At 39.9% G+C, this 19,158-nt stretch overlaps 1 long non-coding RNA gene across 1 annotated transcript in view; it reads left to right on the top strand.

The window, feature by feature from the left end:
* The first annotated feature begins 4,627 nt into the window (after window positions 1-4,627).
* The window catches only part of LOC309551483, a 29,314-nt gene continuing 14,783 nt past the window's right edge, over window positions 4,628-19,158 (top strand). Inside the window, exons 1-2 of the long non-coding RNA XR_014225087.1 lie at window positions 4,628-4,725; window positions 14,085-14,165. This is a non-coding gene — a long non-coding RNA (uncharacterized lncRNA). The remainder of the gene's footprint in view (window positions 4,726-14,084; window positions 14,166-19,158) is intronic.

Here is a 19,158-nt window from a genome sequence, read left to right as displayed (position 1 = left end):
GGCCCCAAGATGGCAGGAAGGGGGCCCACTGCAGAATTTGTGAAAGGGTCCCACCGTGGGACCATAATAAAGGGCCCCGCAACGAGAGTAAAGGTCCCAGGCTGAAGGGAAGGGCCCCAGACAGGGGTCCAGGGGGCCCTTCATGGTTTCTTTCACTGAAGGTTCTAGTTATGCCTTTGTTTTATGATGATCTTTTTCAATAATTTATATACACACATTTCTTTTGTCTCTCAAACCATCTAAACTGGTTTAGATCCACATCTTTTTTATTTCATGTTCTGTAGTCTCTTTTATTTTTATTATTATTTTTACTCAATATACTTCGGTCTCTGAAAGTTATGTGATAATGCTAAAACTCCTCCATCTGGCTAATGCAGCATAATAATAATATGTAATATTTCACCTAAAATGTATTTTTTATTTTATTTTTCATTCCTGACTATAACAAATAAAGTAAGACAATTTATATAAAAGGCTACTTGTCTAATAAATAAACCACACTACTCCTTATTTGGATAAATCATGGCCGTGACTTTATTATTGGTTTTAACCAAAATTACAATTAAAACATTTAAACATACTATTGAATACTTTATTTATTCACCTCAAAATACCGATTCTCATATACCGCAACTCCTTGCATGGGAGAAGTTTGCTAGCTGCAGATTCCTCTTCTCCCATGCAAGGAGTTGCGGTATATGAGAATCCATCCCCAGCGATAAGGAGTTATACAAGTGGATATTCTGAAGTGTATTGGAGGTGCCGTTGTATCCTGGTTATTGGCTGAAATTGCCATTGGTGTCCTGTCTCTGCTTGAATTGACCCCCTGTAATTTAAGGGGTCCATTCCATCTGGTAAGCCTTGAGTGCACACCAGGTGATCCTGTTATTTTGGTGGAGGTGTTGAAGTTAATTAAGTGCTGAATTTATCATCACCAATCATCTATTCAGATATATTCATATTGGACATTTATTTTGTTCTTTATTCATTAGGATCCATTGTGGACTGTCCATTTTTTGCAATTTATTTATTATTTATTATTTATTATTTATTATTTATCCAACCTACATTTGCACTTGTATTTTCTGTATGTACTGCCAAGTGATTGCACAGTCATATATTATTGTTTGCATTTGCACCTTTGACAATTGCACTTTAATTAACTATAATTTATTTACATATGCACTTTATCACAAGTTTTGTGGTTTTCACAAGTGTAATTTGGTTGAGCGCAACCTTTATTTAGTAATATTTACCTATTTTTCACCTTTATGGTTGCCAGGAACCCTTGCTGTTTCATGTGATACAGGAGAAAGGTATGCTTTTTTTTATATGGCTTCATTTGATCCATTGATTTGAACCATCATTTTAATAACATGGTATTAAAATCTCTAAATCACAATATATGAAGAGAAAGGGAGGTAAATGGAAGAAAAGGAATGACAGCCAGTCAGGATACAGATGTTATTTTCTAGTGCTAGATAGAAGAGCATGTTCTCTTCTAGTACAGTACTATGGCAACATTACTTTTTCCTTCCCCCAGCTTTACACACTCTATTTCTAATACAAATTTTCTTGCTTTTTTGTGTGTCCTATGATGGTGCTTGAATGTTTAAGGGGTATCTTAGGTAAAGTCACTAAAGTACACAATAAAAAATTCAACGTTAAAAAAAGAAAAAAGTGCAACGTAGGGCAAACACATGTGTGTTAACATCAATTCCTCCACACGTCAGGTATCTTCATGAGCATCGAAATCAGAGTAATAGTTCTGGGGCCATAATTCATGATTACCTCCAAACCAATGTGTTTCCATAGGCGTGCACAATTTTAAGACTTGCCATGTTTGGTATCTATTTATTCTACTCAACCCAATCTTTTATAGTTTACCCCAAAAATTTTGTATAATATTGTGTTTGTTTGCACTAAATTTCATTTTAGTGTTTTATTTCCCTAAATATATGTGTTTGATAAATAATTGTGCAACGATCATGTAACATAAAAAAATTGCAACTACAATTTTATTCTCTCTGCTCAAAAAACATACACTTTTTCGGGGTTTACAATCATTTCTAGCAAAAAAATCTGATTTTTACATGTGTGCAAACATTTTTTTTTTTTTAATTGTCCTGATAGGCAGGTGCTTGTCCAGTAATATTTGTGTATCAATTCTTCATGATCCAGGTTCTTTGGTGCCTCATAGGGTGTGTCCTATTGCCTTTTGTTTCACTTGACCCTCCCTTCTAGATTGTAAGCTCTAACGAGAAAGGCCCTCTAGTTCCTCCTGTATTGAATTGTATTGTAACTGTATTGTCTTCCTTCACATTGTAAAGCACTGCGCAAACTGTTGGCGCTATATAAATCCTGTATAATAATAATAATAATAACAGCATACTAAATGTGTCCTTCTTTCTCATCTCCAAAAGTTGGGAGGTATGGCTACTGTTCAACTGTGCAAAACAACAAGGAAGAGAAAAGACAAATGGTTTAATGTTTCCTGAACTATAAAGAGTCTGCTGACTCCTTTTAAAAACGACTGAGCTCCTTTCCCCCTACAGTTGTTTTACTGAATTTAGCCACAAACGTGACCAGAAGAAAGAAACAAAGTAAGTAAAAAGGTTATCACATGTTGTAAATTCTCTGGATGGATCCTGCCACCTTTAACCCTTAGAAGTTTCCTATGACAAATATACTGTACTGTAGTCTTGACTGCACAAATAGGTGCTCCTAGTTTAAAGCCCCTCTCCGGCATAAAGATATTCCCCCTAACACCCACCCGCTAACTGATTGCTGTAATAAAAATGTGCTATCTAAGTGCCCCATTATACTCACCTTAAAGTGGTTGTAAACCTCAGACATGAAAAATGAACAAAGTGGGTACTAGCCTGAATTTAAAGTACTGAGTGTGGTTGCTCTCTTGTCTCTTCTCTCTCTGCTATCTGCAGGAGTCACTGAAAAGACTCTAAGCTGACACAACTGCCTGCGTGATGTTGCCCCCTATTTTTGGATGTCCAGCTGCGGGGGTCTTCCCAAGATCCAGATAAGGGCTGATGTCAGCAGAGGGGAGTTGAAGGTACCAGAGGATTTTGGGCACCATGTTAACATTGGATTAGCAGTCCCCTCCACTCAGAAACCGGGGAGGCAGGTAAGGACATGGACAGGGGATGTAGATGAGTATAGCCAGCTTCAGGTAAGGGAAAAAAAACCTGGTAAGAAGAGTGGTAGGGAGCACTGGTAGAAAGTTACTTTTTAACCAGAATGTGGCTTCAAAGCAGTACTTATCTGTTTTTGGCCCTGTGCCATAATGCATACACAGCATACTCGCACTTATGGCAGACTTAAAGTGGAAGTCCAGGCTGTTCCTAAATATGCTTAAACCTGTTACAACCCCCCTTCTAAATCCTATACTAATTACTCTGTGAAAGAAATATGCACATACTTACCTATTCTGAGGGCGCTCTGGTCCGGACATGTGATTAGCTCCCAGGGGTGGCTTCAGGGCAGATGTAGGACAGCGGATAATGGATGTCCCATAGTAAGCCTATGGGTGACATCACCACACAGTCATTTCAGCCACTGTCGGCCATATCTCCTTTTCCCTGAAGCCAGCCACTTGGGAGATAATGTGGCTTGATTGGAGCACTCAGAGTAGGTAGGTATACTCTTCTTCCTTTCATAGGATAATGAGAAAAGGAATTAAAAGGGGGCTGGGAGCAGGTTTAAGTTTAGTTAGAAATAGCATGAACTTTCACTCCTTTTAACTCCTAGTGTGCCCTTCTTCAACGATGCAAGGTCTGCAATCCCCCTCATTGCTCCATCACTGCCACTGCCATCTTCCTTTGGTATTCCTCTGGATCCAGAGTCTTCTGTCTCAGCCATTGGTTGGCCAGGGATGATGTAATTCCTGTACATGTTTATGGAAGCTGCATCATCCCAGCGCCCAGGTCTAAGTCCCGAGTCCCAGCCTCTGTACTGAACATGCACCACAGTCATTTTACTCTTTTTAAAAAATTGTTAGGAAAAAAGAAGAGGCATACAGAGGATGCGCCAACATATTTTCATATTGTACATTTAGTTCTGCTTTAAAAGAGGCCTCATAAAGGAGAACCACTGTTCTACAGACAGTCCAGAGTAGGGATGATCAAAGACAGGAGCCTGATTGGCTGAACAGCCTACAGCAATGAGCGATTATATAGAAGTTGAACTGCCAATAGGTTTATAGACATGGCTGAAGCTGTGATCTCCAAGCCATCAGAGAAAATGTAGACTCTTACAAAGCATAGACATATTTCATCCTAGACAACACATGTAACAAACACCTGCACCACAGTATTTTATGTTTGTGTTCTCTTGCATGAGGGTGAGGTAACAAATAAGATTATCCCTGGATAGCAAGACAGTCTGTTACAGCGCTGTCACCATTGTTCTCCTTTATGATGACAGTGTCATGCAAAAACAGGAAAATAGTTAAGAAAGCTGTACAAGCACCTTTTTCCTTTGTGGCTGTTTTTCAGTGAGGAGAAAATGACAGTCTTGATTGTGTTTGCTCGGCATACATTACACAGTTCCTCCTTGTGTCATGCATCCTATGATTGTGATTTATTCTCATGAGTCATTGTTATGTCAAAGACGTCTTCCATGCAGACATCTGTTTTTGTGCAAAGCATGTAGTAAGATTCAGGTACTACACAGCGGCTTCCAGAGATTTCTTTTGGTATCTTTATTGTGGTATGTTTATTTTCCACCCACTTCTACTGTCCAAAGACAATAGCTTATTTGTTTCCTGTGCTTTTTGATTCTCACTAGGGATACTGATACTTATGTAAATGAACAAAACCCATTCATGAAATTATTGCTTTGGTGCAGATACATCCTGTCTGTATTATGTCGTATTTTTCCACTCAGGTGCCGTAGAAGAACAGATCCATAACCTTTTTGCCCTGTTAATGATTGCTGTGCACTCACCCCATACACGGTTTCTTCTATCTGGCCAATTTTTTTTGACAAGTGTTCAGTGCAATGATTTTTCCTTTTTACATGGGGTAAACAATTTCTAATTAGCTGCAGAAATGTATGCACCAGACAGAACTTTGGTAATTCTGTATGCACCAGGACAAGATCCAAGACAAACAAGGCTTAAATATAAGGGGCTAGAATAAATGGCAACTTTATATTGCTGTCTGGTTCCCATATGAGGACATCGAACCTCATCACATGTCCCAGGGGACAGAGTATAGCTGGCCATACATTGATATCATTTTGTGTGAAAATTTTCGTTTTTGATATTTGTTACATTTTCTGATGGTTAGTGGGCTTAAATAGACCTTTATTTTCAACTGTAGTAGCAAGAAAATTCAAAGGAGCAGGATATTCGCAAAGGGAAAATAGCAGGAAACTAGCAAAATTCGAATTGTGAATATGGTTTTCATTTGGAAAAAATTGTACGGATTGTAGTAAAAACGATTTAATACATCTGGGATTTTGTTCAAATAGCAGGTCTTAACAAAACTTTAAAAGCTTATCTCCAGCTTTAGTTTCCGTTTACATAGTTAATTCGGTCCAAGTTGGCCCAAATTAACTATTTCCCTCACTAATGTACAGTCGCTGGATGTGCTGTATAAGCTGTATGTAGCCTTAGCTACATACAGTATACCTTACTGTGTTCTAGGTGTGAGACGAGACCTTCCTGTCTCACACCCAGAACAAAATAGCAGCTGTCTGAGTGGCACTCAGCTATTTATAGGCAGATTTGTATTCGATCAGTGATTACAAAGTTTCCTCTAATTGGCTCTGACTTCAATTAATGGATCATGCGTGCATTGAGGGTAAATTGGTATCTTCTACAATAACTGTGAAATATTTGCTCTTTACATTGGGGTTGCTTTCATTCTATATTAAGCTGGCTGTGGCAAGTGATAATTGGCAGTGTCACGTGACTATGGGGAGGTGGGATTCACCCTAAGGGTGGGAGGTGTGAAGAATTCTCATGCCAAGTTTAGTTGCATATAAAATGCTAAGCTGTAAGGATCTGAATGGTTTGGCTCTGAGGAAAAGGGTACTATCTTTGAAATGCGTAAGCCAGTTGGGTTCCAGGTGGTGTCCTAACCAAGCCCAGGAGCATGTGAAGTGAACTGACTAACTGTGATATTTTGATAAGCTTTATCTGATTTGGTGTCTTTGAGTAGATTTATTTTTATCTTAGAATACATGTTACATTAGGATAATGCACTAAACTGATATGCTCTGGTCTTTCTTTTGTGTTTTCACAATGTTTGGGCTCCCCCAGTCCTAAGAGGTCAGCAATGCATGGTGTGTCCATATTTACAGTTGAGAAGTGGATGTATTTGAAGAACTGGTGCCGGACCACCACCTCACTTATGCATAGGAAGTGTTTTGTCTTGTTATTGTCAGCTTCCGCCTGCTGATGGAGAATGTATCTGACAACAGTGTAAGAGGATCCAATAATAAATATTATAAACAACTATGTCTTTCTGGTCAACCATTACTAGAGAGTTTATTGCCAATGAGGCATGCTGGGGTGGACATAGATATTTGGATTGACTTTCCAGAGGCTCTCTTGCCTCCCAGGCTCTGTTCTCTTCAGGGAAACCTCTCCTGCCTTCAGCTAATAACCAAATCTTTTATTTCTCAAATCAGTTCATCGCTCTCAGTTATTCCCTTTTGTTCCACCAGCCCCTCCCTATTAGATTGTAAGCTCCTAGGAGCAGGGCCATCCTAACCCTCTTGTTTTGAATTGTATTGTTGCTGTATTGTCTCCCTTTATATTATAAAGTGCTGCACAAACTGTTGGCGCTATATCAATTCTTTATATAATAATAATAATGTGTGATGCTGTTTCTAACCTCCTGGACCTGCTGCCTGGAGAGGCCACATGTGCAATGGTATAAGGAGCACAGCCTATGTCTGAGGCCTAAGCTTGCATTGGCTTAATGTAGGTGTTTTTTTCCAGAAAGTATGGAGCTGATTCTGTGAAGCATTGTCAGGAATAAACTTTGGCTGCTATAGGTGCCTGGGAAGGTTGGAACTTGGCTTAGACCTTGTAGGTAGTCTAGTGTCTCGCCTGGGCAGTTCTTGTTGCATCTGCACTAAAATCATTTTTCAAGAATAACAGGGCATTGGTCTGACTTAAATATCTTTTACCTATGAAGACTGTAAGCCCAATGACTGATGCCCATCCTTCCAAAAGTCCACTATAAGTCAAGGACTCAACCCTGAGATGAAATGTCAGCCCATCTGATCTCTGGGGGTCTTTAATAGGATCCAGAGGATAAGGCAGGATGCTTGACATGGTTACTAACATGCTTCTCCAATGCTAGTTGTTTGGTTGTTATACAGAACCATTAGCTCTACAACACATGTGCAGATTTGTTAAGTCATAGAAAATTCAGTATGGGCTCTTTCACACGGCCGTTCCGTATGTCCGCAAATCATCCTATTTTTTTGCGGATGATTTGCGGACATAATGTAAGTCAATGGCATTGCGGATGTCAGCGGAATACCATCCGCTGACATCCGATTTTCTTCCTTTTAGTTCTGTTCCGTTTTTTGGAACGGAACAGAACCCTATTTTTTCATCCGTTCAAAAAACGGAAAGGAAGGAAAATCAGATGTCAGCGGTGTCATCCGCTGACATCCGCAATGCCATAGATTTATATTATGTCCGCATATAATCCGCAAACGGATGGGATGATATGCGGACATACGGAGGGGATGACACAAATGTCATCCGCTCCGTAAAAAAAAAAAAAAAAAAAGTCCCGCAGCGTAGAAGAAATCCGGAGCGGCCGTGTGAAAGAAGCCTATGGCTTATTTGCAAGCTTTTTTCAGGTCAGTGAATCAAAGAACTGATGCAAACAAGGCAGCATGAAAACTAGGCAACCAACATTTTTAGAAGGATAATTAAGTAATGGCATCCTCCATATTTCACAAATGTTGATTTACTTTAAACTTATGGCCACTATAGTAAGAGGTACAAGCCAAGGCCATAGAGGACAAGGATCTGCTGATGTACAGTTTACATGTATGTGGATGAAAACTCCAAGTGAGTGCTCTGCACTCTGATGTTCTGGGGGGGAGTCTGCAGAGTCTTGATGAGGCTTTTTGTATTTTTATGCATCTGGCATCTGGTTATACCCCAGAAACCTTATTTTATAACGTTTTTCCCACGTTTGCCTTGCATTTCTTCCTGTGCCATATGGGTGTATTATCCACTCTCAGTACTTTGCATGATCTACAGTATCTCACAAAAGTAAGTACACCCCTCACAGTTTTGTAAATATTTTATTATATATTTTCATGTGACAACACTGAAGAAATTACACCTTACTACAATGTAAAGTAGTGAGCGTACAGCTTATAACAGTGTAAATTTGCTGCCCCAAAAAAAAAAACTCAACACACAGCCATTAATGACTAAACCGCTGGCAACAAAAGTGAGTACACCCCTAAATGAAAATGTCCAAATTGGGCCCAATGAGCCATTTTCCCTCCTCGGTGTCATGTGACTCGTTAATGTTACAAGGTTTCAGGTGTAAATGGGGAGCAATTGTGTTAAATTTGGTGTTATCACTCTCACTCTCTTATACTGGTCAGTGGAAGTTCAACATGGCACTTCATGGCAAAGAACTCTCTGAGGATCTGAAAAAAAGAATTGTTGCTCTACATAAAGTTGGCCTAAGCTATAAGAAGATTGCCAAGATCCTGAAACTGAGCTGCAGCACGATGGACAAGACCATACAGCAGTTTAGCAGGACAGGTTCCACTCAGAGCAGGCCTCGCCATGGTCGACCCAACAAGTTGAGTGCATGTGCTCAGCATTATATCTAGAGGTTGTCTTTGGGAAATAAACGTATGAGTGTTACCAGCATTGCTGCAGAGGTTGAAGGGGTGGGGGGTCAGTCTGTCAGTGCTCAGACCATACGCCGTACACTTTCAAATTGGTCTGCATGGCTGTTGTCCCAGAAGGAAGCCTCTTCTAAAAATGATGCACAAGAAAGCCTGAAAACAGTTTGTTGAAGACAAGCAGACTAAAGCTGGATACACACTATCCAACTTTTGTGGTTAGATTTCCTTCAGATTTACCTTTTCTATGTAGTGCAAGGGCCTGCCAGATTGCATACAAATTGAAAGTGTATAGGTTTGACCTCATATTATATGGTTTTGGTAAGTCTAAAGGAAAAAGTCTTCAGAAAATATTATAGTGTGTATGGCCCTTAAGGACATGGATTACTGGAACCATGTCCTGTGGTCTGATGAGACCAAGATAAACTTATTTGGTTCAGATGGTGTCAAACATGTGTGGCGGCAACCAGGTGAGGAGTACAAAGACAAGTGTGTCTTGCCTACAGTCATGGGAGTGTCATGGCCTGGCGTCATGAGTGCTGCCGTCACTGGGGAGCTACAGTTCATTGAGAGAACCATGAATGACAACATGTACTGTGACAAACTGAAGCAGAGCATGATCCTCTCCCTTCGAAGACTGGGCTGCAGGGCAGTATTCCAACATGATAACCCCAAACACACCTCAAAGACGACCACCACCTTGCTAAAGAAGCTGAGGGTAAAGGTGATGGACTGGCCAAGCATGTCTCCAGACCTAAACCCTATTGAGCATCTGTGGGGCATCCTCAAATGGAAGGTGGAGGAAGGAGCACAAGGTCTCTAACATCCACCAGCTCTGTGATGCTGTCATGAAGGAGTGGAAGATGACTCCAGTGGCAAACTGTGAAGCTCTAGTGAACTCTATGCCCTAAAGGGTTAAGGCAGTGCTGGAAAATAATGGTGGCCACACAAAATATTGACACTTTGGGCCTGATTCGGACATTTTCACTTAGGGATGTACTCACTTTTGTTGCCAGTGGTTTAGACATTAATGGCTCTGTGTTGGGTTATTTTGAGGGGACAGCAAATTTACACTGTTATACAATCTGTACACTCACTTTTTTTCATTGTAGCAAAGTGTCATTTCTTCAGTGTTGTCACATAAAAATATATAATAAAATATTTACAAAAATGTGAGGGGTGTAGTCACTTTTGTGAAATATTGTATATGTAAGTGTTCCATTGTAAATTAGGCATACATCTATTACAATATTCTTTGTTTGCCATTGGCTCAGACCCAACAATACCATACATGGAGTTGTGTTCCGCCTTGGTACAAACAACAATATTATCATGTGTCTGCATCTTTCATTATCACTGTTTTCCAAGACAAAAGGAGCGCAGCTGAGATGAGAACAAAGGAGAATGCAGGGAAAGGGTACAGAGTTCATCAAGCAAGAATAGTATTAAAGGAGCCAAAACTGGAAGAGGAAGTCTAATTCTGTCAGAGTCCGAGGCAAAAAAGTTTTGGGAGAAATGTAAACAAATCAGGAAATCCTGGCACTCACTTAAGTTCCGATTTGGCAAAACACCCGGCTGTGTGTGTGAGAGCTGCTGTTTATGAATGAAGTCCAGATCAGAACTATTCACTCTATCCTGCCAGCAACATGGCTTTAAGCTTTCCTCTTGCCTATGGCGTATCTTCTCAGACTTTAAAACAAAATACATATGCATGTTATTAACTCACATATTCAAATGGAAATACAATGCTATCATAAATCTCCCTTTTTCTACATGAATTCCTTTCTCTCGCATGAAGCCGATGCAGGAAAACCATTGTATCACCATAATCTAGACATGAAAAGGGAGAGACTTTGCTTCAAAAACAGTTCTGATGAGAAAACGTGTTTTTCATGGAACTGAGGCAGAAATGATGGTCATAAAATGGAGGGGGCTGGGAGACGTTATTGGTTGCTCAACTAATGATTAGACACAGGACTTCAAGGGCAAATTATATAGCACAAAAAGGGAAAGATCTCTTCCAGATAACGAAAAACAGCTCCAATAAAGAGACATAAAAGATGCACTGTTTAAGTCGAGGGGGCTTTTCCAATATATAACCCTTGCTTTCTATTCATAACATCCCTGACAATACACATAATGATGTGCAACTGTGAAATTAAGTCATATTTACACACTGTTGTTCATTTTATTACACACACGCCAGTTGGCCCCTTGAAAATAAAATCATTTAATTTTATCATGAGTAAAAAAAAAAATATAGTGTGCACAATAATTCTTAGTGGTTCAAGTACATGTCAGTCCAGTCATTGAAATCTCATACAAGCTCTAACATGTTAATGTATGTACAAAAGATATATATTGTAAATTTATATTGGAAAATGTATATTTAAAAACTAATACTTAGTGATTCTGTCATAAAAATCAATTTTCAGGCACTTGCTGTTATAGGGTGACGATGCTGTTTCCCAATTGTTCTTCAGCACTGTCACCCTGTTACATGGGCTTTCGATGAGTTGTATGACCTACAGTCACACTTGTATAAAGTACTCGAAACCCATACTTGAGTAAAAGTACAAGTGCTCGATCAAAAATTGACTTGAGTAGAAGTGGAAGTGCTCTATCAAAAAGTGACTTGAGTAAAAGTACTAAAGTATTCAACATTTTTTTGTACTTAAGTATTGCAAGTAGTTTTTTTTTTTAAATTTTGCTACTCAAGTACTGAAAGAAAAATTACAAGTACTGTGTTATGTAGTTATTAAAGAAAGAAGTCAAAAGTTTGAACATCATATTGATTTTTATTATTTCAAATGATTAACCTAAAGGACAATCACAATTCCTTTGGCTGTAACTTTTTGTAAACAAAAACAGATAAAGTATGTCCCTCCCTTTCCCCTTTAAAGCATCCCTCCTTCCCTTCCCTACATGTTTTTTTTTCTCCACAGCTTATTGGTGCGCAAAATCATATATAAACCAATGTGATATACAACAATATATTCCAATAATGAAATAAAGGAAGAGTGTATGAAATCAAAGTCAATAAAAAGTCCATATATATAATGCCATAATGCCATAATACCATATATATGTGACAAAACAAGATGAATATATTTTCAAAGGTGCAGGAATCAAACAGGTGCTATTCCAAATAATAGGTGCAGACTCCCACCACCTTGTGGATTTCCCCCTTACCCGGCGGATGAAGGTACGGTAAGTGCAAAATAATATCCAAATAGACTCTTCCATGAAACAAAACTGCAAAACCTGTGCTCTCAACTTCCAGTGAAAAAAGCAAAATCAGCCTCTTACCAGAAAAAAGGTCTATGTACGCTTGTGACTCTCCTTGGTTGGGGGAGGTTCTCTTTCCCCTTAACAGCAGATATGTAGACCATTTTATTTATACATACAGTAGCATTTATTTTCGTATGCGCTGATTTACACATGACATTATACACATTTTTTTGAACTTCATGAAACCTGCCATCTACTGTTCTGGCAGTGGTCATTTTATAATTGTAACGAGTAACTATGCAGCACAAAAAAAAATATCAGAGTAGAAGTATTGAAATCATTGAAAAAATGTAGTGAAGTAAAAGTGGAAGTAGGAGGAAAAAATTCTTCTCCAGGAAAGTACAGATACCGCCTTTCGGTACTTAAGTACAGTAGTGAAGTAGTTCTACTTAGTTACTATACATCTCTGCCTACAGTATATGTAAAGCTGATATTTTTTTTTTTTTTTTTTTAAGAAGGTTTGTTTGATTTGCTAATCGTTAGTGGGGTCAAATCGATGTTCATTTTTCAGTGCAGTCATAAGAAAATTTAAGCGGGGTAGAAATTGTTTCTCAAACAAATTAATTTTTAACAGGGAATGTGATTTCTGTTCGGGAAAGTCCATTCATTCCAAAATCCAATGTTAAATGCAAAAGAAATTTTGAAGTACTTTTGAGGAACATTCGGCAAGTTGTTGAATGTTCAGGGAATTTTCATACGAATATTCTCATGAACGTTTTTTAAAAGTCTACTAGTATTTGGCCAGTTTTGCTGTTCCATCCATTCTGTAAGGGCTTAGATTTATTTTAAGATCTGATTGAATATAAAAGCTGATATTTTATAGATATTGGTACAACTTACCACAATTGCTACCTACATCACACTTCTTATTCTACCAGTGGATTCTCAGGCAGGCCCTGACCACTAAATATGTTGACATGTATAATATTTGAAAAAAGAACTAAATCATAACTTTGAACATCTCACAACTGTTAAATACTGTAGCAATGTTACTAATCAATTACAGTGATAAAACATATTTTTGGCATAACAAATTCTTGATCCTCTAGTGAGCCTCAAGGCTCATCTTATTCACGAGTAACCTTTTTACCAGTGGGTCCTGCGTATAAGAGCCCAGTACTGGTTGCATACTGTATGTTTGTCTGAATGTGAGTGTGGGTTCACACTAGCTGCAGCCGCAGCTCACAGCAGGGGATCCGGTGCATCCATGTTCTTTGTTTCAGGTGTGAATCAGGCCTGAATTTGTGCCTGAATTCGGACCTGAAATGGACCCAAAGACGCACAGGACCCTTCTGCAATTCAGACCGCGGCAGCCCCAGAGGTGTGTGAACCGGCTCCATTGAGGGCCGGTCACACTCTCTGGTTATGCGGATTTAATGTGGGGAAACCCACATCCAATTAGCATAAGTGTGAACCCAGCCTAACACAACATTGTATGCTCTGTTTGTACAGCATGCAAAGTGCATGGCTCAATTCTCTCCATATCAAGTGCAAGATTTCGTAAGGCTGTACAGCTTTTTATGGATTATAAATTATTGTAAACAAGGAATATTTTTAAAGCAGTAAAACAAATGACAATTTGTTCCTCTAATTTTTTCTTCCAACTGTATAGTTTACACTATAGGCAGCCATTTGTTCCATCTGTGTAGTGATTGGCTGCTACTTTTAGTGATTTATCACTAGCCATTTTAACAGCAAGTTTCAGCCACTAAAAATCTCCCCTAGCTCTGGACTTCATCTAATGCCTGGCCAGGTCTACAATTTTTGTTTTTTTTTGTTTTTTCATTTTTATATATTTTGTTTTTAGTTTAAGGTTCCAAATCTTTAATTGCTATTTTTATCTGTACTGTATATTGTTAGCTAGATGAATCTGTCATGTGAGATTTTTTATTTTTCATGGCCAAAATGTTCCCATATAATCTTCTCTGTCCTAGGAGTGTAGCCCTGGCTGGTGGTCCTTGAGCCATTGGGGTGTATATACAGCTACCTGGAATTAACCTTCCCCACTCAGCCAGGTGAGTCAGTGTGTGTGATGCTGTTTGCAGAGTTGTGGGCACAGGAACAGGGGACCCATACATACATACATACATCCAGTGGCTCCTTTGGGGTTATTCTCTTCACCTGTTAGATTACAGACCTATACCTCTGCCTTTTCGAATATCTATCTCATAAGGAGCAGGGATTATGTAGTCCAGCAGGAGAGAACTAGGCAGGGTTGACAATACTGCTTCTGATTTCAGTGCAGCTGAGGCAGTGACGTCAGCTCACTACAGGACATTCAAGCTCCAATGTCAGCTCACTACAGGACATTCAAGCTCCGATGTCAGCTCACTACATTTCTGGAAAAAATAACAGGCATTTTTCCCTATTTGCAGTTTTTTTAAGATTTGCTGCATATTTTTTTTTTACATTCCCCAAAATAAACTTTAGGCCTAGGTTCACACTAATGCAGTGCAGGAAACCCCGAAATCAGTACACATTTCCAGCACCACACCCGAATCGCACTGCCCTTGCAGTCTGCAGCAGGTGTCAGTGCAATCCTAACAGCACCCCAAATGCAGGTCACAAAAGCAGTGAAATTGCCCATGTACCTTGCATTGTGACTCCAAAACTGCTGCATGCACGACCTTGGTGAAATGCGGTGTGATTTGAGCCCATTCAACATGAAAGGGCTCAAATCAGACCCCACTGAATCGCATCTGAATTGAACAGGAATGCGGTGCGGTTCCTGTGCAATTCACATGCAGTTCATAGTGTGAACTGAGGCTAAGAGAAAGAAGGATAAATTGCCAATCAAAGCCCTTCTCAAAGCAAAACTTAACCCCCCTTTCACCACTTTCTCTCACCTTTAACCCATTGAATTTTTTTTTTTTTTTTTTTTGCATTGTCCATTTCCCTTACCAGGATAAAGTTATGCAGGGACTGGTAAACTAGAGCTGCAAATGTTGCCATGCAGGATTATCCCTTCATGCTGACATCATCACTCCAGTCTATTCTTTGTATACTGAGTGGATCCCACATCACATCTGGACAGCCAATAGGAAGTGTCAACATCATGCAGGCGGTGATGTGTACATCTGCAAAAGGACCCCCCTAGTGTGCACAAAAGAAGAGAGAAAACTCAAGGTCATAATATTTTGACAGCAAGGGTTTAGGTAAAAGCAATGTAAGAAAACATTTTAGCAATTAGTTAGAGGGGACTGGGGCTGTGGTGTGTTGGAGGGGGGGGGGGGGTGATGTCTACATGAAAAGTAGCTTTATGTGTTGGTTTTATATGTACATTATTAAACCCAGACTATGGAAAATTCTCCTTACATTCTATATAACAGAGTGTGCATACTCATAAAACCACTAAAGCATTTGTTTTGTGTAGAGTGAAGTATACATGGTTGATCCTGTCTTCAGCTGTCCCTCCTGTATTCTCTGTGTTCCCATTGCAGGCTGAGTCTGTGTAAACCAGCTGGTGTCCTCTACTGAGCATGCTCTTTGTTTCGCTCCCTTCTAAGCTCTTCATTTCCTCCTTTTTCTTATCTGTGCAGCCAACATGAGTACACATGTGGGCATATGCACAGTAGTAAATGACACTCTACTCCCTCCCTCCTCCTCCATGTCCTCCTATTGCTAAACATTATGGAGGTGGGATATAGTATGCTGATTGATTACATTCACTAAGAGACTCACAAAAAAGCTTGGTTTTAATATAAATCAGTATTAAATATATCTAATGTAATTGCTAATACCTGTAAAGTAAAAAAAAAATAGCCTTGGATGCAGATGCCGTCTGAACAAAATGAAAGCTACTATCTACACTAGCTTTGCCTACACCATATTAATGCACAAATAATACACATTTGAAGTTTGCTAAAATTGTAATGGAAGCTTTAAAACAGTTTTTTGATATTTATAATTTCATTTAAATTGCTCTTCTGAAACAGTTTTTTTTTTTGGTCATGTGACTGGCACATCACCAATCAGGGCTGGCCAGACATATGCTCACACTGTAGAAAGCATACACAAGTAGAATAATATAGGACCCTCTCAAGGATCTTTTCCTGTAGATGCCAAAGAACAGAGAAAAATCATTTAACCACACAACAGGGCTGCAGGAATAAGGGACTTAAAGGATTTTAAAAATCCAGTGGCATGATATATAGGTAAGTGAATTATGGCAATTAACACTTCTCTATTTAGTATCACACAACAACAACAACATACAATGGATTAGAATGTATTCTAAATGTATCTAAGCACGTCAACAATAAAAAAACATATTTAAAACTTTTTGGTTTCTCTTTATTATACTTGTGATTCAATGTACAGGAAGTACTATTCAATTAGATTCAATGTAGAAGGAAGCAGGTGTTTTATTTTCTAGGAACATCTGGCCCAGCAACAATGTAGACTCCACCTGTAATTCTAAGCTGGACAACGGTTATTTTAAAAGAACTTTTAAACAATTGTTGTAATTGTTGATCCATGAATGTAAATTATGTAACACAATTATTTTATAGATCCTATACCAGCTATGATTTTATTGAAAGTCAAACCATCCTTGAACTCATGGTATTTTGAATGAAATTTGCAATCAAGTCTTGTCTACACAGTAGAAAAAAAATATACCAACCTTATCGTAAAATACATACCATATTAAAACAGCCATTGTGGAATCAAAACTTCTAGGAGGTATTCTAAAGACATTGGTATTCCATGAGATGCCTATGTATTAACCTGCTTGGAAGCATGGAGGATAGAGCAGGAAGAGTGTTTTGCAGAAGAACCTATACCAATATAGTCTCCCAAAATCTTTCTTGCTTGTTTCCACATTACAAGCTATACCTTTTACACATCTACACATTCTTATTTATTAACTCTCTTCAAGGTTGGATTAGCAGGTGCCTGTAGCCTGACTGAAGCCAAATTCCAAGTTCCAGAACAAGTAATAATACTCCAGCTGTAGCCAGTGCTGTATTTTGGCCTAGGCCAACAAGGCCCAGGCCTAGGGTGGCACTTTGCAGGGGGGCAGCAAAAAAGCCGCCCCCCCTCCACCTGAGACTCTATTGGCCACTGGTTGCTAGAGCTGCCTCTCTCATTCCCCCCTCTCTCTCACCCCCCCTCTCTCTCGCTCTCATTCCCCCACTCTCTCACACCCCCTCCTCTCTCTCTCTTTCATCCTCTTCTCTCTCACCCCTCCTCTTTCTCTCTCTCACCCCCCCTCCTCTCTGGCCACTGTTTGCTAGAGCCGCCTCTCTCATTCCCTCCTTTCTCTCTCCCCCCTCTCTTTTGCTCTCATCTCCTCTCTCTCTCACCCCTCCTCTCTCTCTCTCACCCCCCCTCTCTCTCTCACCTCTCCTTTCTCTCACCCCTCCTCTCTCATTCCCCCCTCTCTCTCTCATCCCACTCTCGCTCTCTCATCCCCCCTCTCGCTCTCTCACTCACCCCCCTCTCTCTCATCCCCCCCATCTCTCATCCCCCCTCTCTCCCTCTCTCATCCCCCCCTCACTCTCTCATCCCCCCCCCTCTCGCTCTCTCATCCCCCCCTCTCGCTCTCTCATCCCCCCCTCTATCCCCACTCGTGATATCTCAGGGGTTAATGCTGGGACTTGTAGTCCTTCAACTTTGGAGGGAGCCACATCCGTTAAAAAAGGAGTGGGGCAAATTTACATAGGAAGGGGAGGGGGGCGCCCAATTTTAGTCTTGCCTAGGGCAGCACAAAACCAAAATACACCACTGGCTGTAGCACAAAAAGGGAGACTAGGCAAGAGCAGTTTACTACAGGATAGAGCAGCCCTTCTCAACCTTTTTAACACAGAGGGATCCTTGAAATAGCTTTCTAGTCTCAGGGAACCCCTGCTAAAAATTACTATATCTACAACATGATACATTAGTGTGATGGTCAGTGGGATGAATACTTCTTACAGTTGTGGTCATTGTGAAGAAAAACCCCCTATCAGATAGCTATAAAGATAAAAAATGTCAGTGGGAACGTATCTGAAAGACAGAAGTTGCTCATTGCTCAAGGAACCCCTAGAAATCTCTGGAGGAACCCTAGTTGAGAAACCCTGGGCTAAAGCATAGGGAGCCATTTTCTCCATCTGGTTAGTGATCAAATGCAACTTTCAGAGATTAATCACTGGTGATTTTAGTGGATGAATTAAGCTATTAAAATTGCATGTGTAGCTCAACCCATTCACAGATATGTGTGGGAACATACCTGCATAAACATACATACTTTGGGGCAGCACAGTAATTGTTAATGTTTTTTCACTGCCCCTCCGCAGATATTAAAAATGTACCTGAATTATTCTGGAAAATGTAGCACACCACAGCGCACAGATAAAGTGCATTATTGAACCAATGCATTTTTGTAACTATATAGGTGCTTTAACATGTCATTTAGAGTCAATGCCAGTGTACCGCAATGCACATATACCTGTGCATTAATGGACATTGCACTAACATGCGTTACAGTGTGGATGTGTTGCAGCACTGTGCAGTTTATATGCACCCTTAATTTTTTTTTATTTAAAAGAAGCTTGCCCTCTTTCTTCAAATCCCTCACCAGGTCCTTTTTGTGTGTGAACATTCTAAAACTGTATACGGGCATGTCTCAGCACTGGTAGTGTACTGGCCAATAAATTGCAGAGTGGCAGCAGTTGCCCTGGCACACTGGAATGCACTTGGTGCAGTCAATAGCCATTAATGCTGGTAGGGACTATTGTTTCAGCCAGTCACTGACCATCAATGGCATGGAGGTTAATTTTACCGTCTATCCAGCTTTCCAATGACCACAGATGTTGGGGAGGTATATTTACAGGCAGGGACTGACCACCAATGCTGGGGGGTTATTGTTTCAGCCAGCTACTCCTCACCAATGCTTGGGGGTATTTTTACAGAAATCTGCTGACCACCAATGTTGGGGAAGTTTTTGTTCCAGCCAGCTATCGACCACCAGTGTTTGGGGGATATTTTAAAAGCAAGCCCTGACCACCATTGCTGGGGGGGGGGGGG

This window comes from Pelophylax lessonae (assembly GCF_965119305.1).
Source record: "Pelophylax lessonae genome assembly, chromosome: 3".
Classification (NCBI taxonomy): Eukaryota; Metazoa; Chordata; class Amphibia; order Anura; family Ranidae; genus Pelophylax; species Pelophylax lessonae.
This window is presented reverse-complemented; position numbering and strand designations above follow the sequence as displayed.